This window comes from Rhyacophila brunnea, unplaced genomic scaffold (assembly GCF_057557595.1).
Source record: "Rhyacophila brunnea isolate RB1 unplaced genomic scaffold, BYU_Rbru_1.0 scaffold_3, whole genome shotgun sequence".
NCBI classification, from domain to species: domain Eukaryota; kingdom Metazoa; phylum Arthropoda; class Insecta; order Trichoptera; family Rhyacophilidae; genus Rhyacophila; species Rhyacophila brunnea.
In genome coordinates this window covers 33,660,950-33,688,941 of record NW_028232965.1, presented here as the reverse complement: position 1 = coordinate 33,688,941, position 27,992 = coordinate 33,660,950, and the positions used below count along the sequence as shown (strand labels likewise).

The window sequence follows — 27,992 nt, the reverse complement described above, 5'->3', positions numbered from 1 at the left end:
TTGTTGTAGTCGATCGTTCCGAAGATGGGTTTATAGCCTGATACATTTGTTAACGTAAATGTCCCAATTAAAATATAATTTACAAAATTAACTTTATTTGAAAACATGTTATGTATAATAAGTACTTGTTTTCTATTTTTATAGTAATTCAAGGTTTTATTCCTTACACAAGGCGACTATCGATGGTAGTTTATCATATTTTTGTATTGAAGAGGTTAACTGTCAAGTTAACCGTCTAAAAAGTCTAAAAGTGATATGTTTTAACAGCCGCTCTCTCAGCTGTGTTAACTTTTATATCAAGATAGGCAGTTTTGACAGTTTATTTTTTTTTGTAACAAATTATAATACTCAATACATAAATATGATAAACTACCGTCGATAGCCGCCTTGGATATAGAATAGACCCACGAGGCGGTTTTGTCTTATGACAATATCTATTTATTGATGACAATAATATTTTGTTACACTATAATTATAATGTAGATTCGGTCATAGTATTATAAACAAGTAGTGATCGCCACGACTTATAATATAATGACTTGTTTCAATTTATGAAGCGCGCTTCTCAACCTGTGTACTCACTTTATATTCTTGCAAGTGTGTTATTTCTGTGTAATTCTTTTGAGATGTCGAGAATTTAGACGAAAATCTATTAAGATAATATAAAACACAGTAATATATTAACTGTCAATATTAGTTTAGTAGTTTTTGATTCATCATCAAACAAACAGATAAGACACTTCAATTATCTAATTATTTGAATAAATCTAGAGCAGACATAATTATAATGTTAGTATTTAACCTCAAATTATAAGCAATAGTTTTCTAAGTCAAATTTAACCAAAGTCTTACAATTTGACCAAAATTTATTAGCGTGTGAAGAATATTAAAAGTTTGAAGACAATAACTAGACACTACATGTATGTTATATAATAATATGATGATTCATAAAACTTCATTAAACTTGTTATTCATCCCTTGTACATAATTTATCGGTAAATGCTAGGGAGTCATGCAACAATTACCTTTAATAATGGTGCACCCGAACAAGAAATAATAAACCTCTGCGCCTGCGTTTTCAAAGCGAAATGAAATATGCTTTTCCAGCGCGACGCTTGTACATATTATAATATAATATAGATGAATGTAAAGGCTGATTGAAATTTCATCTAAATATTGACTTTACTCCGATTTGTATTTATGTACCTTAATATAATATAAAGAGACCAATAAAACTACATAAATTTATATTTTATTTAAAAATTGTAAAAGTAATCTTTTACTGTAACTTTAAAAAAAAAAAAAAAACACAAACTTATATTCAACAAATAATTTACAAGATTTTAGAATATAATATTCTCTATTGAACATTTATAATTTTAAAACACCTCATAGAAATATTTATAACCACTAGAAAAAATCTTTTTAAAAAAAATTACGACAGCCAGCGAGATTCGGACCCGCGTCCACGTGCCTTACCAACTAAACTAAGTGTGTCCTATCTAATTCCGACGAAATAATTCCACTGGGTGTCATATTTTTTTTAAACGACTTTTTTATACCGGTTATAAGTATATTAAATTTATATTAAAACACCGTTAAAGTATTGGTTATACAGTAGGTACCTAACTAAGAAGAATTTTTTTTGTACTCTCTTGAGCGCTCACAGTTAGGAGGTTTTCATGTATTATTCAAATAATATTATGTATAAAGAAAATTCTTAAAATAGAGTCTTAGCTATTTTTAAGTACCTACCTATTTGTTTGTACTTTCTGTGAATTTGCGTAGGTATATTTCCTTATTACGCAGTTTTTATTTGAAATACAAGTTGATTTATACGTATAATGATTTTATTTTAATTTTTCATACGGCGAACGTTCTAAACTTATAATTTGTAATATATGTGTAAATAAATTCATTTATATTTTCATATCAAATAATACAACTCAAATTCATCGAAACCAGATTTGAATGTTGGCACTGTTTTATAAATATAAAGCAAAACTCACACTCACATAAAATACATCAATACTAAAAGTGATTTGCTTGAACACAATTATCGCCTTCCCAATTAGCATTAGTGATGCTGATGATAACTGATGCTTCCGTTTTTTAAGGAAAATATTATCAGCTACACATCATTCGGAACCGGCATGTTATTTCTATGGGTGTAATATTTTCAAGTAATACTATAATATGAACTCCATAAATCGAAAGATAAATTTAATTTACCTACATCCAATAAACAACCAGTAAAAATTCGACCAGAGTCCAACTTTCTTGTTGAACACTACATCTATTGAATCGCACACTCGAACGATATCGTGATTGAACGAAGGTATTATTATTATAATTATTATTATTGACTGGTAAATCGTGGTGTAATACCGTTAACAATTAGTTAAATGAAACATTTTTAATTACACGTGGAGTAAAAGCGGCATGCCACTGAATCTATGCCACATACTGATAAAAAGCTTTAATTACTGAAAAGGGTGTTGACTGTGTTATATTTTATTAAAAAAAATGTACTGCGCAATGGTAATGCAAGGTATTTAACTAGATTATGAGATTAACGTTATTAATAATGTAGATCACGTTACTTTTATTTTAGTATAATTAAAAATATACATGCGCTGTTTTAATTATAATTAAATTATTATCAATCTCGACAATATTTGTAATTAAAAATAAAAATAAATACATAGGTACATACATACATAGACAACAGTTTTTTATGAGAGGTGGAATTTCCGGTACTCTTAATGCGACCAGTAGTAGAGCCTCCACCAACAAGGGGTCTCTAATACTATTTGTTTTTCCAAAAAAAAACGATTTCTCTAAATTCTATTAATTCGACATAACATAGACTACAATTTACTAACCAAATCCTTTTCCAACTATATATTCTTCAAAAGAACGGTGTCTAATTAAAATAAAATAATATTAAAATGAAAAATAATTATTTTGCTTTCCAAATTTATATTTGAGAAATTAATAAATACAAACTGCGGTGTTTCGTGCCATTCGCTTTCGTTATTCTACGTTCATTGTTTAAAGATTTGAGAATGTAATATTCTTTATTGAACATAAATAATTTATAAACATCTCAGATATAGGTATACTAATAAAAAACAATTAAAATATAACCCCCGGCGAGACACAAACCCGCATCCGCTGAATTCGCGCCAATGCTCTTTACCAATTGATCCACGTGCATCTTACCTAATTACAACGAAATTAACTAGTAGTATTTACGCCTTGAAGTACTCAACAAAATTCAATGAGCTGTTTGCGTATTAAATATATATATCTTCCTATGATGGGGCTTTATTGGAGATGTGATTATAAAAAGGGTCACTGGTTAAATCCGCCCCTGGTATTTACATTATACTCTTTCAGTATAATGTAATTGTAAAATATGACAACTAGTTTTGATTTAAAATAATTAAATTAAAGTAATTAAATGGTAAAAATGAATTCCTAATTACTTTCTTAAAATAAAACAATACATCAGAATCATTTTGACATTCTGTCAGTTCGTCTAACAATAATAAAGAAATATCTTACCTACTAAAAATTAAATATTAAAAAAAAGCATTTTTTATAAAGATTGTAAATATTTTTAATTTTGAATGAATACAGAGGGATAAAATTATTCTATTTGTGTTTACAAAGGCTTAATTTCTTTAATGTAGGTAGGTAATGGGTGCTTGTTCGTTTTTAGAATGACAGAAGACTTTATAATAATAATCCCTTCCCAATTCTGTTTCGCCAGGATTATTACCTGATTGAAATTAACATCATTAAGATTAATGAGTTTCTAAACTTTGAATTGGCGCAAAGTTTATTTGCGGTCCAAGCTTTTGGAAATAATTACAATCAAACCATTCTACTTAACGCTATGAAAACTTTCTTAGTGCCTACTTTGTCTTTCATTCAAAAATCTTCGTTAAAAGAACATTAAAATTTGGAAAAGCATGTTGAAAGTAAAGCTTTCAATGATATATATTATAATTCAAAGTATAAAATTGTTGACACATTAATAATACCGATTCTTTAAAGTTAATAATTCTTATAAATAAATAATATGGTATTATATAGATACATTTAAAACTTTTGGAGAATATTAATTTTGTATGGTATATTCACTAGATGCTCAATTAAAAATAATAATTGTATTATGAATTATTATTACTATAATCAAAAGTAAATCAATTGAAATTTACTCGATTTTTCACTTTCAATTTGAACATCCGTTGCATGTAAGTGTAATTATTAATTCTTTTATAGAAAATATAAACATTTTTTATTCAACAAATAATTTACAAGATTTGAGAATTTACCATACTTTATTAAACTTACGTAATTCGGAAATATCTAAGAAATATATCTAGTAGAAAATAGATCGGATGTTTTTGTTTAAATTATTTAATTTATAAACCAAATTAATTAAGTAGCTTTATAAAATCAAAAAATTTTAAATTTAAAATCGAGCATACCTCGTAAAGTTCGACCAAACAGATATAAATATTATAATATAATGAAGATCAAAATTCTAACGGATTTAAGTTTTGTACTATTCCTTTTGAGTGGAATTGAATCATCAAAAAATGGAATAGTACAAAACTTAAATCCATTAGAATTTAAATTCAAATTCCATTAAGTACCTTCGGTCGATAGAATTGATAATATAATGAAGATCAGTTGTGTGAGGAAGAAAAATGTATAACAAAGCGTTGAAAGTATCCACATATCATTAAAACTATAAATATGGGCTATTTCAGATGGTCGGGTCATGTACATAGGACTGACGAATCACACACAAAAAAAAACAACTGATATTTTGGAAACTATGGCAGAAAAAGTATTAGCTGACCACATACAAAATTGATGGATAACGTTGATCGTGACGTCAGCATACTATACATACAAAACTGGATGGAAGCTACCGCAGGCAGGGATTCTTGGGATGAATCCGATGGATACGAGTTCGAGTCCTTCTCTGACGTCATATTTTTTTCGAGATTTTTTGTACTAGGAAAGTTTCTAAGATGTTTTCAAATTATGTATATTCTTGAGATGTTTATACTATTTTAAACTATATAGCCAATAATAATGGCAAGAAAACATCAGCATTTAGTTCAATTGAATACTTTCAACAGTAAAATAAAATTACAAAACTATGCTAAAATAAGGGAAATAAAGAAACATTGATGAGAACAATGCAAAAACTAATTTGGAAAAAACGACCAGCAGGTGAAGTATAATTCGGTATCTAAGGAATGAAAAGAATTTCTAAAATAACAGTTTGAATTTAAATTTACGAGACAACAGTCTCGACAATCGTGCAATAACAACTTTTAATTTAAAACAAAATTTATTGTTCTGAATTTAGAGTCGGTATGCAAATTTTGAGTATCAAATTTACTTCCATGCTAATACTGTGAAATTGTACATATAAAAAATATTCACAGTAAACTACTTCATATGATTACATTTTCATTTCGAAAAGAGAATTAAAATTAACAAAAAAAATACTTATGAAAAGGGTAATCGGAAAATACCCATTTAAGTGTATTTTTTATAACAATGGAAGAGAATTATTTAAATTTATAATAAAATATGAAAATTTGACTGGCTAAAATAGTATTAAAGTTTAAAGTTTATTCCATCCAGTGAGGGAATGTGTCTTCTAAATAATTTAATATTAGGTATGTAATAATTCAATTTAAAATGCGTTTCTTTAAATAAATAAAACTAGTCGTCAATTAAATGAATATACTAAATAAATATTGAATTTAGTCGATCAACTAATAATCTTTTATTAAAAAAGGGAATAAAAAATGACTGCAACGAATAAAAAATAGATGAACAAATAATAATATGCTAGTACGTATGAAAAAGACTGACTAATGAACATAGCGGTAGCATTCAAATTATAAATTCCGTATCAATCGACCATATTTTTCTTTTATTCAATTTTGTTTGCATTGAAAAACCAACTTGATGAACTATCATACCTATTACCTTTTCAATTTTATATATCGATATTTAAAAATATCATGAACGCTTCCGGGTGCAAAGCTTTTTACAAAAATATATAAATTATTGTGCTTTTAATTAAACCAATATTGTTGTTACCAAACTATTGATGTTTTTTGTTTTATTTTCATTCATTTTGAACAACTTCATAACACACAATAATGACCGAAAATTAAAAATACTTATACACAATCTCATTCGAAAAACTATCGTGATCCCTTATCGTAATCTAACATTCCATTATATGTTTTTACCTGTTAAAAAAGCTTTTAAATCGTGGTAAATTTACTTAAACTATAATATGACTTAGCAATTTTTATTAGCTTTTGAAAAAAACGTGGTAAAGCAAAGCTATGAAGGTATACTATACTACAGATATTAGCTCAATATACAAGATGCTAGACAGTCAATGTTACTGAAAGATGTATGGGTACTACTAAAGAATAATAATCTTTCGCAACTTTCGGTAAAAGGTTGGTTATGAGATGATAAGTGAAAATGTTGTAACTAAGATGTTGGACAACATTTGTACACACTTATTGAGCTTTTATAAAAAAAGTGGATATTAATGGTTTAATTGACTGCAAGCTATTTCGCATTATAGCAAAATTTATAAGTATACTATGAGACTTATTTTCCAATGCCGTACTGAAATAAAAACTCCTTTCATCAGTATTATAGGATTCAAATGCTTTAATGTTCTTAGTTAAAACTAAAAACGTCATGGAATCGCTATAAAATGTTATAAAATAAAAATCTTACTCTCTTTATTCCACTTTACGGATTAGAAATTATGTTTATAGACTTTTACCAGGAATGAGTGTTAACCATTCCTCAACTCATTGAATCTTTTGACTGGAAATAACATACCAACACTGAAAAAAACAACATTCTTCGTTTGTTAGTCGCGGGAGTAACGCTGCTCTAGCAACCAAACCACTGTAGATATTATGCTATATAGTATTTAATTAGTTGAATGTCAATTATATTAATAATTAACTTTCATAGTTATTAATTCAGCAACTATATTTTAAATTATAGCAATGTCTATTGTAACCTACCCATCCAGGCACTTCTTAAAGAGGAGGGAAGGTGGTTGAAGGCTAGATTGGGTGACATATTATGACACCTTACCATTCTAAGCACTCCTTGAAGGAGAAGGAGGACCCATAAGCAGTGCCCACAAGCCGTACCCACAAGCAGGTGAGGTAGAGACCGGACAACATACAGATCAGTCTTAAAGTAAAAATATCGATAAATAAGTAATATTTATTGACAATCTAGCACACGTTTATTTAGAGTATATATAGGTATTAAGTTCCATAAAAAGAAAAAATAAAAATTTACTTGGCGACAAATTACTTAATTAGTTTCACAGCCACAAACAACCTATATATGGACCGCGTTAAAGAATGTGTCCGAATGAAACATCAGGAACGCAAAACAAAGTATAAACCAAAAACACAATAGATTTTAGGTAGGTATCTAGAGAGACAATGATGGGTTCTTATCGCGAGAAGTGATAGCATGACAAGGCTTCAAGATACTCTTTTGCACAAACTAAAACACGCTATGAATTCCAGAGATGACAGATAAATCTATTATTAGGTATCTCAGAATGTTCAGAGATGGCATACTACACTCCATTTTTGATACTATTTTGATGATTAATATTCAGAAATTGTAGAATAATATCTAGCGGTAACTTATTTATACTTGGTAGGCAAAACAAAATGATTTTAATTAAATCTCAAAATAATGAAAAAAAATGTGGCACTAATCATAATATATTATATCACGCCCAATATTTAAAGATTTTTTCCTATTACCTGTCATCAGGTTACGTTGATTCTTGCCATTGTGTTGTTACTCGTCTACCTGAGAAGAGTAGGCACCGATGAATACCAATTATTTGATAACAAGCCTCCACTCGTCTGTTCAAAAAGAAATTTGCTTTGTGCGTTGGTGATTTCTACAATGTAGTGCGGAGTACGTCCTCAAGTGTAGCCGGACGAGCGGAATGTCAAAGGCTCGATTGCTATTAGGGATATTTAGTGGCGTCCCCATGTAAATATCAGAGGATCAAAAACCAAATTAATAATATTTTTTATTCGCCCATGAAGCTTTCTAGATATGCGTTTTCATTCGAATACTAAAGATATCACGAGAGCAAGTTTAATATATTCTTCAAAGAATGAATTTTTAAAAAACCTGTTAGTCATTAAAATAATTACAAGATAAAAAGAACTTTTTATATACCACGTTTTTAAATTTTCTGTTGAATCATATAAACTTGACAAATCTATGTATTAATAAAAACTTTTTTTTGTACTTTATAGAAATACTGAATAAATATTATAGAATATTGAAATGTCATTTTGACATTTCATACTGATTTCCAAAGTAACGTACGTATATATTAATAATTTAGTTGCTAGGACCCCCTTAGCAACCGACAACATTAACTTTGCATACAATACAGAATTAGCTGAAAATGAATTCAATTCTGCTTAAAAATTGCTAAAACTTTTAAAAGAATGCATTGTTGTCGTGTTCTGATAATATATTCTAAAAGTTTCAAATGTCTAGCTAGTCGGGAAGTTAGTCTTCAATCGTCCAATACAAATCTTGGACAAACAAGAAATAAAATGTAGGTACTGGACACACAAGAAAAAATCTGTACCGGACAAACAAGAAGAGAGCTAATAAAAACGTGGTAAAATACAATTGAATAATCTAATTCCTTATTTGCCAAGTTATGCAAAATTACAAATGTGTGCTGCTTTTATTAATTTTACACAGGAAAATAGAGAAGAAATTTAATAAAACGAGGATGGTAACGCATTTTTGGCTGGAGAAATTGTATCGGTGCACAGTGGGTCCAACAAAAGTCACTATTTTTGATTCCGCGCTGAATAAGACTGAAGTACAACAATAATAATCGTTTAGAAGAAAAAACCATATAACGAATTGGTACTCGTAGCATAATATCGAGTCTCAAATTTGAAGATATCTTTAGTCAATTTGGATTAAATACATTAAGCTGTTTCTCTCGGGGGAGTCTGTAACCCCTAGAGAGCGCGTCTCCAGGTGGCGGATAGGAGAATGCCCTAATCAAGGGTAGGAGAAAAATAAAATATCTCCCGCGGACCAACAGACCTGGCCCTCCAGGTTGGGGGTTGGGCAGAGGGTTAACCACTCTCTCCCGTGAAATCACCAAAGGTTACTAATACTACACAATGCCTCGGACATATGGCAACCGCTTCTAGACGACCCGGACCGAAAAATGGACTACGAATAGGATTTTGGAACGTACTCAGCCTATACCGAGCTGGCGCAGCTCAAAACCTAGTGGAAGAACTGTCAAAATATAAGGTCCAAATTACCGCCATCCAGGAAACCCGTTGGCCGGATAGCGGAGAACTTATAGTCGGAGAGCATGTTATCTACTATAGCGGAAACACAGAGGGGAAACATGTTTTTGGAACAGGTTTTGTGGTCGCCAGAGAAGTAGCAGATGCTATACTTTCTTTTGAACCCGTAAACGAGCGCATATGTGTGCTCAGAATCAAAGGAAGATGGTTTAATATATCACTTGTGAATGTACATGCCCCGACAGAGACTTCAGAAGAGGCCGAAAAGGATAATTTCTATGATCTCCTTGAAGCGACTTTTGACAGGCTACCGGGACATGATATCAAATGTGTGCTAGGAGACTTCAATGCGAAAATAGGGAAGGAAGCTGTATTCAGACCCTTTATTGGAAAAGAGAGCCTACATGATCATTCTAACGAAAATGGTAAAAAAGTGGCTCTCTTCTGCAGCGCCAAAAACTTAATCGCCCGAAGTACCACTTTCCCTCGTAAAAATATACATAAAGTGACTTGGAATTCAAGGGACAGGAAGACCTTTAACCAGATTGACCATTTTCTAATTGATAGACGACACCATAAAGCTATTGAAAACATTCGAAGCTACAGAGGCGCTGACTGTGATACGGACCACAACTTATCGATAGCAACCTTTAGGGAAAAACTTAAAAAGACAGCCCACGCAAATGCGAAGACGAGAGTGAAGTACCATATAGAAAAGCTGACAACTCCAAACGGAAGAGATAGCTACAGAAAAGAGTTAAAAAACCAAATCGGAAAACTCACCGAAGGAGAAGCCTGGAGTATCGATGAGAGGTGGAAGAGACTAAAAGAAGGAATGGTAAAAGCTGCGGAAGTCTCGATAGGACTGGCACCCAAGAAAGTAAAGTGCCCTTGGTACGACGACACTTGCCGACAAATGGTGGAGGAGAGAAGAGCAGAAAGAGCGCTCTATCTGAAAAATACGCAGAGCGAAGAAGCACAGAAACGATATAGCGAGACGTGCAAAAATGTCCGAAAGCATCTGAGAAAGTGCAAACGAAGCTTCATCAAAAGTAATTTTGAGCAGATGGAAGAAGAAGCAAAACGAAATAAAACTCGATCATTCTTCTCGAAAGTGAGCTTTGAAAAAAGAGGCTTTCAACCTAGCACGCTACAAATCAAAGATCAACAGGGTCAGATAGTGGCAAACAAAGAGCAAGTGCTAAACGTATGGAAGTCCCATTTTGAAAACTTACTTCAACGCTCTGTACCAGATGAACCTTTGGAATCGCCAGAAATCGCGACAGCAGAACCTCTTATACCGCCACCAAATAAGGCAGAGTTGATGGGAGCACTGAGTTATTTAAAGAATAACAAATCGGCAGGAAACGATAATATTCCATCGGAGCTTCTCAAGCATGGAGGAGAAACCTTTCTTAGTGCCATGCTTGAGCTACTGCAACAAATATGGGAGGAAGAAAAGATTCCTGAAGAATGGAAAGAATCACTGGTCTGTCCTATCTTCAAGAAAGGGGACAAACTCAACTGTGCAAACTACCGTGGCATCTCTCTTCTTCCTACTGCATACAAAGTTCTGTCGAACATTATTCTCGAAAGAATTCTACCATATGCCGAAAACATTCTTGGTGACTACCAATGCGGCTTTAGACAAAACCGCAGTACTACCGATCAAATCTTTACACTGCGCCAAATCTTTGAAAAGAAATGGGAATACGCCCAAGATGTACACTGTCTCTTTGTAGATTTTAAAACCGCATATGACTCTATTGATAGAGAAGCTCTCTGGAATATATTGAAAGAATTTGAAATACCGTCAAAACTTATAAATATAATAAAAGTATGCATGGACGGATCCAGAAGTAGAATTCATATGCAAGGTAGTATATCAGAATCTTTTAAGGTGACAGCAGGACTAAAACAAGGCGACTCCTTATCACCAATGCTGTTCAACTTAGCTTTAGAGAAAGCCGTTAGAGAAGCTCTGAAAGCAGAAGGTGGAGTTACCCTGAATGGGTCCCATAAAATATTGGGCTACGCAGATGATTTGGTGGTGCTCGGAGAATCTGAAGAAGAAGTCAGAGATATTTTCACTCCTCTGGAGGACACAGCGAAAAGGTTGAACCTACGAGTAAATGTGGGAAAGACCAAGTATTTGAAAATGACAAGAGGCATTAAACCCTCTGGAAACATTGGAATAAGAAACTCCTCGTTCGAGAGAACCTCTCTCTTCAAGTACTTGGGCTCCAACATTACCTCTAAAAATGAAATGTCCCTAGAGCTCTCTGACCGACTGAGAAGTGGAAATGCAGCGTACTTCGCGCTGAGTCGTCTGTTCAGGTCCAAAATGCTGTCCATCAAAACGAAATTCCGGGTGTATAACGTGGTCATCAAGCCAATCGTCATGTATGGATGTGAAACGTGGGGTTTAACAGAAAAACAAGAAAAGGCGCTCCAAGTGTTTGAAAACAGAATCCTCCGGAGAATACTTGGACCCGTCAATGAGAACCACCGGTGGCGCATCCGCACAAACGCTGAGCTCTTCGACCGATACCAACCTAGAATCACTAATATTCTGAGGTCAAGAAGGCTCAGATGGGCGGGCCACGTTGTACGATCTGAACGATCTAGAACTCTCTATAGGATTTACAAAGGCACACCAGCTGGCACTCGACCTCTTGGCCGCCCTCGACGGAGATGGGCGGACAACATTCAAAGGGATGCGGAAAGGCTGGGGATAGTCAACTGGGAAGAGAGAGCGCTGGACAGAGATGCCTGGAAAAACGTTGTGCAGTCGGCCATGGACCTGAACGGCCCCTAGCGCCAGTTTAATAATAATAATAAGCTGTTTCTTGCTGAATGTGTATATTAAAAAAAATTCTCTTTACCATCGTGTAAATTTAGGTAGTGAACCAAACTTTTAACATAATATTTTTTTAGAATTTCCTCATACCTTTATTTTAAAAAGAGAAAAAGAGTGGTATTGTATGATAAGTATATTATGCTTTATAGATAACGAGAAGACATTCCATAGCTGTCATTTTGATTTTTCTGGCAGATCATTCTCAGTAAAAGCGTTTTACTTATACCTACATCGACTGTATCATCTGACCTCTTTGAAATCATATTCAAAAGAAGTTGAGTAATTGCGCCGTTTCTTTAAATCAACATTATGAACTTTATAATTATAATTATGCAATACTATCAGCTCTGATGACCAATGTTGATGCAAACGATTCACTATGCGAAGAAAAAAACTGTTCAATTTAAAGTACTCGGAACATGCAGGTGGACTGATTCATATGGCTCTTTATCAGAATATGGCAAAGACTAAACCCATTTCGATAAAGCGTTTAACCAAAGCTCAAGGATCTTAACTTTTGAGTTTTGAATATCGATGTATCCGCAAGATCTCAATGGTATAGTGGTATACCCGCGTAAAAAAAACATTTGAGTTCATAAATAGACGCGTCAGTGATGGATATTTTCACAAAGAGGTGGTTCACATTGTTTAAAAAAAAATGTACTCACAGGGTAAATTATCAACACTACCTTACTACAAGAATAACATATGTGTTTAATCTACTAAAAATGCGTCACCGTATATCTTTAATGTCCTCCGATTTCAATTATTCAAATAAAAAGGTTTTTAAGAATGTTAGCGAAATGTTAGTTGAAATGTAAATGAATAATGATAATAAAAATACACCTATGATACAAATTTTAAAATAGATACCAAATTAAATACATACCTAGATAGAAGTAGGTAATATGGCTCTGAATATTTGTTATTTTTTTAGTCTACAGATTATATTGATATTATTGAATACTGAAACAAGCCAGACCCCTTTCAATATGTAATAGAAAGCGTGCCACTGCATCGACTTTATTATTTGAAATAGGTATTCTCTCGTTGGTGAAACGACGTGAGATTACTGAAGCCCGCGATGGTACTATTTGAATATCAAATAAAGTAATTACTAGAAATGTATTTCAGTATGCAGAGACGGCCACAACTGGGTAAATATAACGAACGAGAGTAAACTCTGATGCTTCCATATGAGCGCTGCACCGAAGCTGATGCACGTACCCTTTACGAATGTCAGCTGTAGCGAACCGGTTGTTAATAAGGGATTACTCACAGAACCGTTACAATCCAGAAGCTATTATTTAAATTGAAAAGTACCAATATCTAGAATTAAAATTGTAAATAAATGGATACCAAATTCTCAACTGATTTTCCTTATATATATGTACTGTCTAATTGATTGTATTTATACAATAGCCATCAATAAATATATAAAGTTTATAATAATCATATTTAAAAAATATATGACTCGATTGTGCACGGTATTCAAATTATATTACTCCCAGCGTATAATACCTATCATGTTTAAATGTCAATAAAAATACAATGTGAGACAAACATTATTCTATTACAACATCTCTTGCAAATGGATGTCTGTCGGTCTTGCAAAAAAAAGACATTGAGATTCATCGGGACTTGGTCCAATTAAGGGGAATCATATTATATTATGCGAGCAGAGAACCTAGCGGAAAAATAAGAAACTTGCAATTTGAGATTTTTTTTTTTGATAATTTACAATTTCAACTGTATCAATTAATAAATATGTACCTGAATACATCAAAAAGATTTTTTTTTAAGTCAAAGATAAACTTACAATTGTAAAAAAAATGTGAATTTAATTACCGCAAATCGAGCTTAAATATTGGGACCCTAAATAAGATTTCATATAAGGATTTCAAGTTATACACATGTATATTTTTTATAAAAATTGATGTTTTTTAAAATAAATATAAAAAATATTAAAACTTTGAATTAGTCAAAAATCTAAGCCGTCAAAATTTGAAAACCTAATAAACTAAATTTTCATAATAAATATAACCATAAAAATAGTGAAATCATAACGTAACCTATGTACCAAATATGTGACAAATTCACATTTTTTTACAATTGTAAGTATATCTTTTTAATGTTTCAGGTAGATATTTATTAATTAATACAATTGAAATTGTAAATTGTAAACTATCGAAAGAAAAATCTCAAATCGCAAGCTTCGTATTTTTCCGCTAGGTTCTCTGTTGGCATATAATAATATGATCCCCCTTAAGCGAATTCCACGTGAAATTAAATAATGAATATTTTTCTTAAAAAAAAAAAAAGATTTATTTATATACGATGGCAGGCGTCATAACTTTTTTAACTAAAATTGACAAAGCAAATTAACAGATACATCGCACACGCAAGGCAGTATAACGGTAACTAAATTGGTAGTAGTAGACTCCCACATGCATAACGATCGGCGCGACACCTCACCGATGCAACGGTAAACATTATGTGATATCTAATTAAAAACAACGTAACATGTTATTGAAATTCTGTTATATATGAGACACTATCATCAAATTATTATGATTGTGTAATATAATATGTATTGTGATCTTAAATTTATTGTCCCAATTAAGCGGATTATCGTCCCAATAAAGCGATGTAAATTACTGTTCGTGCCTCGGTTTGACTTACGTTTCTTGAAATTTGACCCAAATAAGTGACAGCCCTAATTAACCGGAATCATCTGTATACTATATATAAGATGAAGACTATTCTGTGTGCCGATCATTGACTCATGCTAGGGGTGGACAACCATTTGGCCCGCGGGCCGCATGCAGCCTTCGTTAAATTTAATTTAATAATAGGTACATGTCTTTCCATAATATACTGATAATTACTTTATCTACGTTTTCAGTGAAAGATGTAAAATGTTTTCACCCCATAATCATAAAAATTAATGTTTATTTTAATGCATTAATAATTAAGGTGCGTCAAAGTGTGAGTTTAGAAACATACGTAAGTGGTGACACTAAAATTGATAATTTGACTCTACTGATAAAAGTGTTCTGCAACACTGACGTACGCGTATTAGCTTAGATTATATAGGTGTTTACCACCGTCTAGCACTGGCGAAGGATGATTTTTGGAAAGAGGTAGGCTGTGGATACCTGATAAAAAGAACACACTTGTCAGGTATATTTACGAGAAATAAGAGATAATACGATAATACTACTAATTAATAGGTGTGTACAATGAAAAACTAATTTAATTAAACTTCAAAAACTCACTGACGACATAAAATTAAGCGATCAGTTTAAATTACGTATTTTTTCAAAACATTTCTATCTACACATCAAAAATCATTAGATAAAAGTTCGTTTTATTTTTAAAAACAGTCTTCATTTATTAATATTCGATTAAACACTATAGAAATTATTTTTTTTAAATGTTCTAATATCGTTTGACCTAAAATGGTTTTAGGCTCTGCGATCGTTCATACAATTCGATAGACTGGGCGGGGCTACGTGACGTGAAGTCCATATAAAAAAAATTGAGAATTATTTGAAACATACTCCGACCTTTATTTACGTCAAGACAGATGGCGTGCTGTGGTATATTTTTTAAAACCTTTGCAGATTGTTTTGTAATAATTATCTGTGTAATACATTCCAACACAAACGGCATCTCTTGTTGGCAAAATAAATTATTTTATAGAATATATAATCAAGTGATTATATAAATAAGTCAATATGCAATTAAACAATATTTTTCTTAAGAAGCTAGGCTTCAAATAATCGCCTAGTATGGAGTCTTCGCCACTGCTGTCTAGCGTTATTAACATGGTGAAAAAAATACGTTGCACTGAATAAAAATCACAATTTTACATAATTTGTCTATTTTCATTTGTAATTATAATATACATACTCAGATGAGATCCAATTCCAACCAACAAGGCTACACATACATTTTTTGAGAAAAGCTTTTTAATAAAAGAAAAAATCTTAGTGCCTTATATAATATATGACGTAATTCTCTAAAATCCTTCCTACAACTGTATGAAGAGTAGAGGCTTTTCATCTTTTACGTATTGTCATGCTATACGCTCTCTATCCGCGTTATTTCACCGTTGATATTCGTATGAACCAATTGATCTCTGCTGCCTAAAAATACTCCCCGCCGTAATACAGTAAATCGAAATGAAATAGCGCTCAGTCGTAAAAAGTCGTCTAAAATCAACGGTTGTATTGTGTGCAATGTCTCTCATAAATCCGAATTAACTTTTCATAAATCCATTTCTCTGTTTGTATTTCTGGTTATGTCAATGCGGTGCAATTTATACGTAAAGAGAAAATAAATAAACATTTTTTTACCGTTAAAATAAAAACGTGCATTTTATATCTGATTGCATAGCATCTGCAATTTAAAATCTTTTATGAATTTTATATGAACATTAAATTTTACTGCCTGGGTTTATAATTATGCTAGAAGTAGTAAAAAGTATATTGTTGTAACGCAGAAAATAGTGATAGTATGGGAATTCTATATTAGTTTTTAAAAGTATGTCATTAAAAATACTATACAAATATCTAAAATACATGTATCAATACACCTATTGCATTTAGCTACCAATTGATGTTATAACAAATAATAGTTTTATTTTCTAAAAAAATCAAAATTAAGCTAATCTCATCATCAGAATAAATAAATTGTAATATACCTTTCTTATGTAATTGTTTTTCATTTTTTATTAGTAAAATAATTGGATTATGATCTTCCGTTTCGTAGTTTTAATCGAGGATATAAGATCAAAAGCCGGTGACCTCCAATTTTGCCGTTTAAATATTTCTCTCTATTTTTATTCTTATTCTGCATTTTCGTATTATTTATAAAATATCAAATGCAGCAGGTTGTTAATTAATCTGAAGGTTGATTTCAAAATTGTTTATATTCATTATCCGCCATTTTATATGTTACGACTAGATATTATTTTTATTAATTTTAATGACATTAATGACACAATTATAATTTCGCCTTTTGCTAATCATTTTTCACTAATAATGTGTTCAAAAAGAAAATATTCGATTAGCAATGATTTGAGTTACCCCATCTCAACCCGCCATGTATATGCAGCCGCCGTTTGTGCACGCCCGCCTTCCATAACGCTATAAACGTGTCAGAACCACACTTCCATGTCCCGAAGCGATGCTGGACGGGTCTGATGTAGCAACCATACACCTTTTAGTTTTAGAAAATAAAAATAATCTTGACTTGCTCTGCCGTCACTTATCTTTAATGGCATGAATTATCCTCTGTACCCGTGTACTGAAACTCTGCCGAAACTGAGAAGTCATGAGGTAGAAGTGATGAATCTAAGAATGGATTAGAATTATTCCGTCATCCATATGACGCAGCAAATTTTTCAAATCCCTCAAAGTCTTGGTTGATGTCAAGTCGGCGTGGCCAATCGGGCCCGTGTTTGGACGGACCCTAGCAAACAGCTCCGGTCGGTCGGATCCCATCAACGGACAATCCCATAAATGTGCTTGGTGGTTTTTTTTTGCGATTAAGTATCTAAAAATGCCAGAATAATATGGAGTTTACCGATTTTGAAACAAACAGCCATAATAATTAAGGCGTATTTACTAATTAAAAGTTAAATTTGTCCGATATGCTCCCCCTATCCCCAACAATGTAAATATTCATTGAGGAGTGCTATAAAATATTTCAAACTAGGTAGGCTATGACATATAAAGCTCTAATCCTCTTAGCAAAAACTCGATAATAAACGATTATTTAACACTTACTTGGCCTTGTACAGAATTAATTTAATTAAAATTATGTTTATTTTTATTTTTAGCGATATATATATATATATATATATATTATCATTTCAATTGTGATAAAGAGATTTCTAAGATTTTTTTAAATCCTAAAATATATGAAAAACCTAGGGGCGGCAGGTTATATGAGGTATGGTGAATCAGGCAAGTATGGCTAAAAGGTATGGTGAGGCAGACTGGTAATCAATCTGCGGCAAAATTTCTACGTTAACATTATATTATATGGGTACGTTATAATGACCAAAGTAAATCCTCCGTGATGCCCTGCATTTTTTTTATCGCGTCGCTATTTCTCGTAAGTTGTCGGCTATTGGTGGCCTGCTTCATTCAGTTGTATGAGAAAGCCGATTATTTGCCCCTCTTTTTATTTAATACTTCTATGTGAAAAACGCTACCGCCGTCTAGCGGTGAAAATCCACAATGACATAGGTAGCGCAAACGACTTACTGTGCGTTTTGAATACGAGACAGCGTAGCAAGAGAGAGACAAAGAGAATGCTGCGCGCTCATGCAATAAGTGTACTTATTTGCTTATGTCAAATCTACCGACATTATGGTTAAGTCACGTGTATTTATTAAATTTATTTAAGACATACGACTTTACAATATTATTATCAGTAAGGTTTTGTTAAAATTTATCGATTTCTTATGTAGTAGGTATTATGTGGCGATTTCATAATATTATTTTAAATAATTATTACCAAAGTTTTATGATTACTGGCCTGGCATTTAAGTTACGAATAATCTACCTCCCTGTAACGTGCAGTATTTGCCACCGTTTGATATTATACCTCTTACTGTGACTATCCTTTTTATTTGGGAGCGGATATGGTCTTAAAATACCCATATAATTTATTCATAAATTCTATTTATAGCATTACGTCTAAAAATAATTACAAAACAACGATCCTAATCTCGGAATGAAAGTCTTTTCAAATTTACAAAAGGACTTTTACATTGGACGCCAAGATTCTCGGTTTTATGTGACAACATTTCCTTTCTTCAGCGTCCTTCCAACGCCATTCTCTATGCTTCTAAGCAACATTCACAACGCTGTGATGCTTGATGTCACTTTAACACCCCCCCCTCTTGTGGTTGTTTATGGGCATCTATCAGGAAATTCATTGCCCAAATCTCTACTTAACTTCCGGAGAATGTGACCTTTTCAACCGAGCTGTCAACGTTTTAGTGCTAAAACGAGTTTCATTTATATAAATTCCATGACGTGACATGTGTTTTTTTTCTCTCTTTTAATTTCCATTTTAGTACAACAGCAAAAAAGTTGAACGTACCAAAGTCTAATATATTTATATAATAAGATTATTAGTATCGACTATTAAATAAAATATGATATAAATATATTTTTTTCAAATGTGACTTGGAAATGTTATTATATTAATATTGAAATAACGTCATATAATTAAACTTTATTTTAATATTTTAAGATTATATAGCTACCGTTATGTTTGGTATACTATACTGTTTTTTACCATGTTCCTAAAAATATCATAAATGAGCCTCCACAGAGTGGAGGTTGTATTTTAGTCATTTTCTGAAACTATTAGGTCAATTACATAGAATGTGAATTTGGCAGTCCTGAAATTTTAACCCGAGACCCACGATATTATCAAATGACACGGTAACGGCTTGGCCATCGTGGGCATCATTTATTGTAAAATGCATGCTAAAAACCGGTTTTGTAAACTTTATACATTTATACCCTATTGATACTAACATATTTTACATGTTTAATCGAAAGTACTCGTTACATACAGTTATGTACGTTAACTATATTATGTTAAAATATATTATCATTTCATAAAAGAAACTTTTGTCAAACACGTCGATTATTTCAAAATAAATACACCTTTTATTAGTGAATGACAAGGAAAAGAAAACTATTATCCTAAATTATACTGTACATGTTCAATTATTTATGGAAATAAAACAATTTGTTTGGTTTATAGAACATTATTTTTAAATAAACACGATCAAGCCGACAACGACAATGAATAAAGAAACTTATTTTTCGTGTTTTCATAGTTTTATATTCATTGTTTAATTAGCCGACAATAGAGCTTTTCTACCATTATAATATCTTTAATCATTTTGTTTAGTAATTCTTGGAACATTCAATAACAATGACATACCTATCAAAGTTAATTAATTGATTTTTCGTTTGTTTATAAACAGAATCTACATAAGAAATTTATGGATAAATTACTAAAACTTCTTTAAACATAGTTTAAAGTTCTTTAAATAAATAATAATTAGAAATAGGCTTTTTTGAAGTACGTAATTGATGGACGCATTTCTTATGTTTATCGCAGTTAGCTAAAATGTGAATGACTATATTATATTCATTTACCACATCATTGTTTCAATATGTAGTAGCTGTACTTTAATAATAGATTTAACTCTAGTAAATCTTGTAATTTCAAAAAAGTTTAGTTTTCCTTTGATGAGCGCCGCAAATAAACCATCGTTAACCACACACGGTATCAATAAAAACGTAGTTACAGTGTAAACTTTAATACTTTTTTTTAGTTCGCACGGCTCTATAATAGCGGACGCACATCTAATCCTGTGTCACGTAGCCATAAGTATAAATGGCACGGCATTTTTCCTATACACGTTATTCACCGAAAACACGCGATGAATTACTCTCCAGCTAACAAAGTTGCCTGAATTTATAATTCGTCAAAACTGACACGGAAAGGAAGCAAGCGTGCTTTACAGCGGGCAGTAGACCCGGCCGTGATAATCCTCGCTACAACGCGGGTAAGTCTTATCGCTTACGGAAAGCTTTCGTAGCGTTTCCACTTTCGTAGCTGTCTCAAAGACTAGCGTACGCGCGACCGCCTGCTACGCCAGCCGGATCGTAACTGACCATTTTCGGGTTTGTTTAAGCTTGGAGCTACGACTATGCACCGCACAAGAAAGGGTTGTGCCATAAGATCGCGCTTTCAAAGATTTTAAATAAAGATATACGCATATTTTAATTAGCGTGATCGACAAACATCTTTCTTTTTAGTTATAAATACTAACTACGTACAGCAATATGAAATTAGCTACATTATATTTATTTAAACTAAAATAATGTCATTTTGTTATAATATTACGGTACAGTTTATAATAAATAATATGCTAAAAAATCAATTCGTTCAACTATTGTATTGTGGCAATGTCCGAATTTGTCCCGAAATAAAATTTTAAATAATATTTATAGAGTATTGATTGGTATAATGATTTTCTTCTTTACTTTCTCACAAACGTCAACCTAGATCTATCAATTGATAAATTAAGATCTCTGCAAAGTGCTTCCATTAATTTCAATATTACAAATAGCGTTGCTATATACTTTGCACAACTTAACTACTTCGTCGGTCCAGTAGCCTAGTACATTTTGGGTAACACTGAATAATTAGATATTTTAACCAACGAATATTTTTAGCAAATTTTTTTGAATTATTTCGTTTTTATTTTAACGTATTATTCTCAGCGCTCTATTCATTCCCATAAAGTAAAAAAATAATTTCAATTAGATCGTTGAAACCATAAAAATATACTACAAATCACATTTAAAATAAAACCTAATTAATATTAGGCGTGTAATAATTTAATTATTGTTTAATTAAATTTACTCAATATTACATCAAATATCTGAATAGTATAACAATCTGATGGCAATTCGTCAGTCAGCAATAGTAAAAAAGAGAAACTCGGTGAGCAAAGCACAACCTATATAGCACACATAAAATCAGGCCATAAAAGCTTGATATGACATTATTACTTTTGCAGTATTGATATTTAGTGTATTATTTCTATCTATTCTATTGTACTGAAACCATCAAATTTCATTAACTTCTGTATCATTATTAAGCGAGTTCTGTGGATGACTAATTATAAGTTATCCGCATACGACAACGTCCAACCGTTACCATAAATATAAAAAAATGCAGGTTTCATGGTCAATGCAAGGATCGTTTGGACATGGCGATATTATATGACGAAGTACGTCGAGTCATATGCACTTCATTTTGTATAGCCTAAACTGCATCTATGACCAAACGAACACAAACCGTCCGCGCTATGAACACCAAACCTGCGACTTCCTGCTGTTTGTGGTAACGCCAAGCATTATGATGAACAAAAAGAACAAAAATAACTTCATTTTGAAACCATTCTCATAATTTCTGTTAACAAAACTGAGCCAAAATTTTTGAGTCATCAAACTGGATGCATCTGTATTGGAGAGTTACTTACTATGTAACTTGGGTACTATTAATTATGAAGGTAATTAATATAAAGTGTTATCCTTCAATAATGTTATGCAAAATTTTTTCTCAAATAAAATATTCAGTAATTTTCTGTCTGTAATAATCTGTCATAACAATTTTCTTTTTTCCTTTCGTTTTGTGTTTATATTTTCAAAAAAAACAGGTAATAGTTATATCATCCATTTCCGGTCTTTCATTCCGCTTAGAGAAATAACTTTTTTTCCGAGAGAGTCGTTTAAAATGACTTATTTTTTCAAGAGTCTTTCGCAAGAATAATAATATCTTGGAAACGTTTCTGAAAATAGAACTTCAATAGGCTTTATACGGTTAAGTAATGTGACATCTACAAAGAGGCAAGCGCGAGAAAGTGACTTTCCTCGTAATAGGATTTTTATCTCTGATCTCAGCTCTAAGTTGACCACAAGATTAATATTATGCATAAGTCATCCTTTTTCCTCATATTTCTTATACAAGAGTGTACATAACTGTGTAAGAATATCTAAATCTCATACATTTATAAGATTTCTATCGTTTATTTATGGAAAAGCACTCGCTTTATATTACACTGCTATGCTAATCATAATAATATATCTATTTATGAAATAAAAATATATATTAATTAAATATACAAAACTAATCATAATGGAATCGATAGAAATTGACGCAGCACCGTTAAGTTAATAAATTTCACACGTAAATATAGACTTTCCTATACAAAGTCGTCCAAAACTCATACTTCTTTTTGGGTCCCCTGATACGTTTGACTCTCTCTTTTTTCTTTCATGCCCAATTAATAATACTCTTCCAACATTTATTTGACCTGTATTTCAATTGATTTCAGCTTTTTTATATATAGAAAACGATAGTAGTTAACTAAATGTAACAATATTTATCACAATTGTTAGATTTCTTCCATTTAAATTATGAACACATATTATTATGATACTTCCAATCAATCATATATTATATTATGTTCTGGTCATTTTACTTGCTGTAACTAATCTATGTGGTTTTAATCAGATTTAAAAAAATATATGTTACTCATCAAAATTTGCCTTTATTAATTTACTACTAGATAAAGACCTCCTACCACTTTATCTTTCTGGCACCACTGGATGACCAGATTTATTCAGCGATTTTTTTTTTGGACAAAGAGTGCTACACTTTTCCATTTAATATTTTAGTCAACTTTTTTATACCGCATTCCCTTATTTATTCGTTCATCTAATTAATTTGTATTTATCTTTATGCATTATTCTCACATTCCATTGACCCCCAGTGAGATAAATTTACGGTGAAACTATAATCGTTATTTTGGGTGTAGGTAATGTTTTTTTTATAAATTAGAATATTTCTCTTTTAAATTGATAATAATTTTTACATCAGATTAAGAAGGTATACCTACCTGTAGATCAAATTTAGATTATTTTCCGTCACTACTATAATATTATTTAGAATCGTGATCTTTATGAAAAGTTCCTACTTTGCTCATGGCTTTCCGATAATTGTTTTTGGACTAACCGGATTGCCGATACCAATTAAGATCCTGGCCACATTTTTGATTTGATCTGTACAGTGTACGGGTGTAGTTATTCCTCTTTTATTATTTACGCAGTCAATCATAATCAGTATCTGTAAGCAGCCTAATTCGCTATTCCAAGTCACGTGGCCAAAGAAAGAAAGAGTTTGACTCCGACAAGAGTACCTACGTCTTTTATCCTTCGATTCTCAAAAATAGGTTAGTTGGTACATCTGGCGTATAATAATGCGATTATTATTATATATGGCTTACAAATTAAGCATAGTGCGCCTATTCTGGATGAGAATATTTCATTCTTTTGTTTATATACCAAACCGTTCTAATTTAAGTAATTTTTCACTACGACCATTATTTTGGAGTAATCTTTTCAAACCACCCTTCTAATGACACGGGCTTACTGCCCATATTTTCTCCGACTTAAATAGTTGGGGCATATGCAAAAGTTATGATTTATTTTTATACCCTAATCATTTTAGTGCCAAATCGATAAATGATTCTTAAAATTGGTTTGCGAACGTATATTATAAATCGCTTTAATTGTGCAATAAACCTGTGATTTTTAATTAACTCTATAATTATTAACTTACATTATTATCTGCTGGGGCATATGAACCGATATTTATTTTACATTTACAGTCGTCATCGTCATCAGCAATAATATGACTTTTGATAACCTCAAGAAAACACCCCCTCTCCTTTCTGCCTATCACGATACCGTATATTTTTATAAACAGTGCGAACACCTCAATCTAGGTCTCCCGAGAGTTATGAGAGTTATTTTCTCTCCTAATCTAGAGTTAGGTGTCTCTCATCTTACAGCTACATCCTGTCTAACAGAATCATTATAGCTTATATACACATTAATCATCATCATCAGTCTAAATCTATTCACTGGTGGATAAAAGCTTCCCCATGCCTCCTCTGCATTGCGTGTCAAGTATGTCCGTAGATCTTAACCATTTCATTTATACAGCACTCTCTAGGTTTGAATTTTGACAATTTTCTAGATTTTTGATACTACTTGATGAATATGTTAAATACAGCTCGCTTAAATTTGGGTTTCAAGAATATTATTTTGGCATAATATTATTAATACTAGAATGATTAAATTTTTCCCTAATTTGTTCCATTTCTTGCGGCCTATTTATTACGACTTATTATGTAATATTACTTCAAATTAGTATAATTGCTACAATAGTGTAATTGTATTACTACATTTGAGGTAGCATAACACAATTTTAATTACTTTATAAATATCTATGGTAGGTACATATACTATCATAAAATATTACTTTTTATACTCTTCCATTTCATGAATCTAATTCGATTATTTCTTTTCGAACAGCATTAATAGTTTTATTAACTACCTACCACGAACTATATAGAAAAGTCGGAACATGTATATGAATGGTTTCGAAAAGCATTTTACTTATTTATGCCTACATCGATAAATCATTTAAGCATAATCAATCTTATTATTCTGAAGCCGCAACGCTATAGGCAAGTTTTCAAACAAATTCAATTTCTTAACGAGATTTATTTTTACATGTACGTGTGCGTATATATATATATATATTATGTATATGAATACATATTTGAAAACATTTATTTTAAAGTCGTGCGATATACCCGCCTGTGTAAACGACGAAGCCTTTCCAAGTACGGAATCAATATCGGAACGTTTGGCGTGGAGCGATAATGAGGTAGGTACGGCTTATAGTTATAAAATAGTAATTAATCATTACATAAAAGATCGTGAAAGTTACACAACGCATATTAATCAGCTATTTAAAAATAGTTTCTGATTTTTTTTAGATTAGCTACAAAGATAGATAATTATTTTCTGAAGAGAACCAAACCATTATAAACTTAATAATATGTCAACATTGTGTAACTTTACACCACTCCCAGATACAAAATCTTAACATTAAAATAGATGCAAATACCACATAATCACACTTATTTTAATTTACGTATAATATTTTTTCAACCACGTCAATCTATATGTTCTGTGTATTAAATAAAATATAAATGAGTAGTGTCATTACGAAGTCCTTTGCATTATTTTATGAAACCTTTTAAAATTGATTTTTAAACCCAATCATCAACGTTAAGGGGGTTGGCACTGCTAACAGTTATTAAAAACTGTGAAAATAATATGTACCTATTTAAGCCTGTATGTGATGCATTAACTTTATATTATGAAGTATATTTTTGTCTTATTATGATACCCCCTTTTTTCATCGTATGATATAACATGTAAATTATATAGGTATTACATATCATAAAATAGTATGTATTATTTTTAATACATTTATTTTAATACTTGGAATTTATAGCTATGTTTCAATATAGTTATATATTATGTTATTCGTCATTACTGATTATTGCACTTTTGATCATTGGTCTGTTAAATAATATAATATCGTGATACTTTATTAATATCTCATCCGACTCCAGATTTCGGTGAAGTTGCAACTTGTCCCTTTCTATATTTGCTACGATATACATGTTTTGCGATTATTACTTCGTAAATTCATATTATATTGTAATCTTATAGTATTTTTTGCTAATTAAATTTAATAAAAAAAATAATTAAAGATATAATATTTTTTACTTATAAACTATTTTATTAAAATAGTACGGATCTATAAGTATTTCCAATCATAGTACCACCCCCCCTAAGGGTATTGTTTAAACTTTTCAATATTATTAAATTTAATAAAATCTCAATTGCACAAATCATTATCAATTGAATTATTTTTTATAAAAAAAAAAAATTTTCAAGTAAAATTTATATTTAAAACGGCAATGTTAAACCCTGGTATAGCAATTCCAGCGTCAATATCAAATTAGGCTTGAATCAGCCATAAAAATGGATTCGATCTAAGATTTCAATTGCAAAGCTGCCTTCAAATATTTGAATAGCAATGTCTTATTGAAATTTTTCTTGCGATATTATTTTTTTTATGAACGATAAGCAATATGAATTAACTGTTTGATGATTTATCATGTCTCTTACTGAAGTTATAATATCCTCAAAGTGTTTATCATATTTTATTATGACATTTATTAGCATCTATCACTCTCAGCATGAGTGGTCAAGCTTTGAAGCTGTCGATTTGTTTATAATTCTTACGAGTTATTTCTTGTAACTGCGTTCTATCGTGCCTTAACGGCCCACATGCTCGTCGTAGGTCAAAATTGAGTTTTTATTGTATTTTCAAACCATGATCCTGGACACTCATTAAACGTTGTAGATAATCTATTTATATAATTTTGAAGCCTTATTATCCTTTATATTTATTTCAAACATTTGATGACTGCATAAAGTATTTTTGTTACGTAAAATAGTATTCTTTTAAACCTCTCGATCTAATGTTTTAGAATATAGTCATATTTCGGTACATGAATGTGCAGTGGTGTTAAGATTTTTTAGATTTATTAATTTTTAATCGCATTTATAAAACTATTAGTATAATTTATGATGAGATAATTTTAGTAAAATATGTACGATAAAAAATTATATTGATAATCTCTGTGATCCCAAATTTGACAAGAATTAGGCATTTTATTATTCAAAAAATCGGCAAGATTAATACATTTGAAGATGATTCTAAAGATACTTATTATAAGCTATGTGTTTGACCATTCAAGTATGATAAACATCTTACGAATAATGATTGCTTTATAATAATTATTGACCTAAGAATAAGGTAGTGTTTTTTTGAAATATGCCATTTCTATTGTCATTCCCCAGTGGTTAAGCTACAACATACGGCCGTAGCCATAAATTGACAAACTATAATTGAAGTAGGGAGTGTATGCATGTACCATTTAAAAAAAATAAAAAAAAATCGGTTAGGTACATGTTCAAACACGCGCGTTAACATAATTTTACTCCCTACTTTAATTATAGTTTGTCAATTTATGGCTACGGCCGTATGTTGTAGCTTAACCACTGGGGAATGCCAAAAGAAATGGCGTATTTTAAAAAAACACTACCTTATTCTTAGGTCAATAATTATTATAAAGCAATCAATATTCGTAGGATATTTATCAA

The 27,992-nt window shown here is 31.3% G+C and overlaps 1 protein-coding gene across 4 annotated transcripts in view; it reads right to left on the bottom strand.

Moving 5' to 3' along the window:
- Positions 1-20,996, bottom strand: part of LOC147068245 (cell adhesion molecule 2-like) — a 52,624-nt gene extending 31,628 nt beyond the window's left edge. The window contains exon 1 of one of the 4 annotated variants that reach the window (XM_085952672.1): positions 20,647-20,996. The gene's annotated coding sequence lies outside the window, so the exon portion shown is untranslated. The remainder of the gene's footprint in view (positions 1-20,646) is intronic. The other 3 variants (XM_085952675.1, XM_085952673.1, XM_085952671.1) reach the window with 3 other exon arrangements.
- Between the last annotated feature and the right edge of the window lie 6,996 nt (positions 20,997-27,992).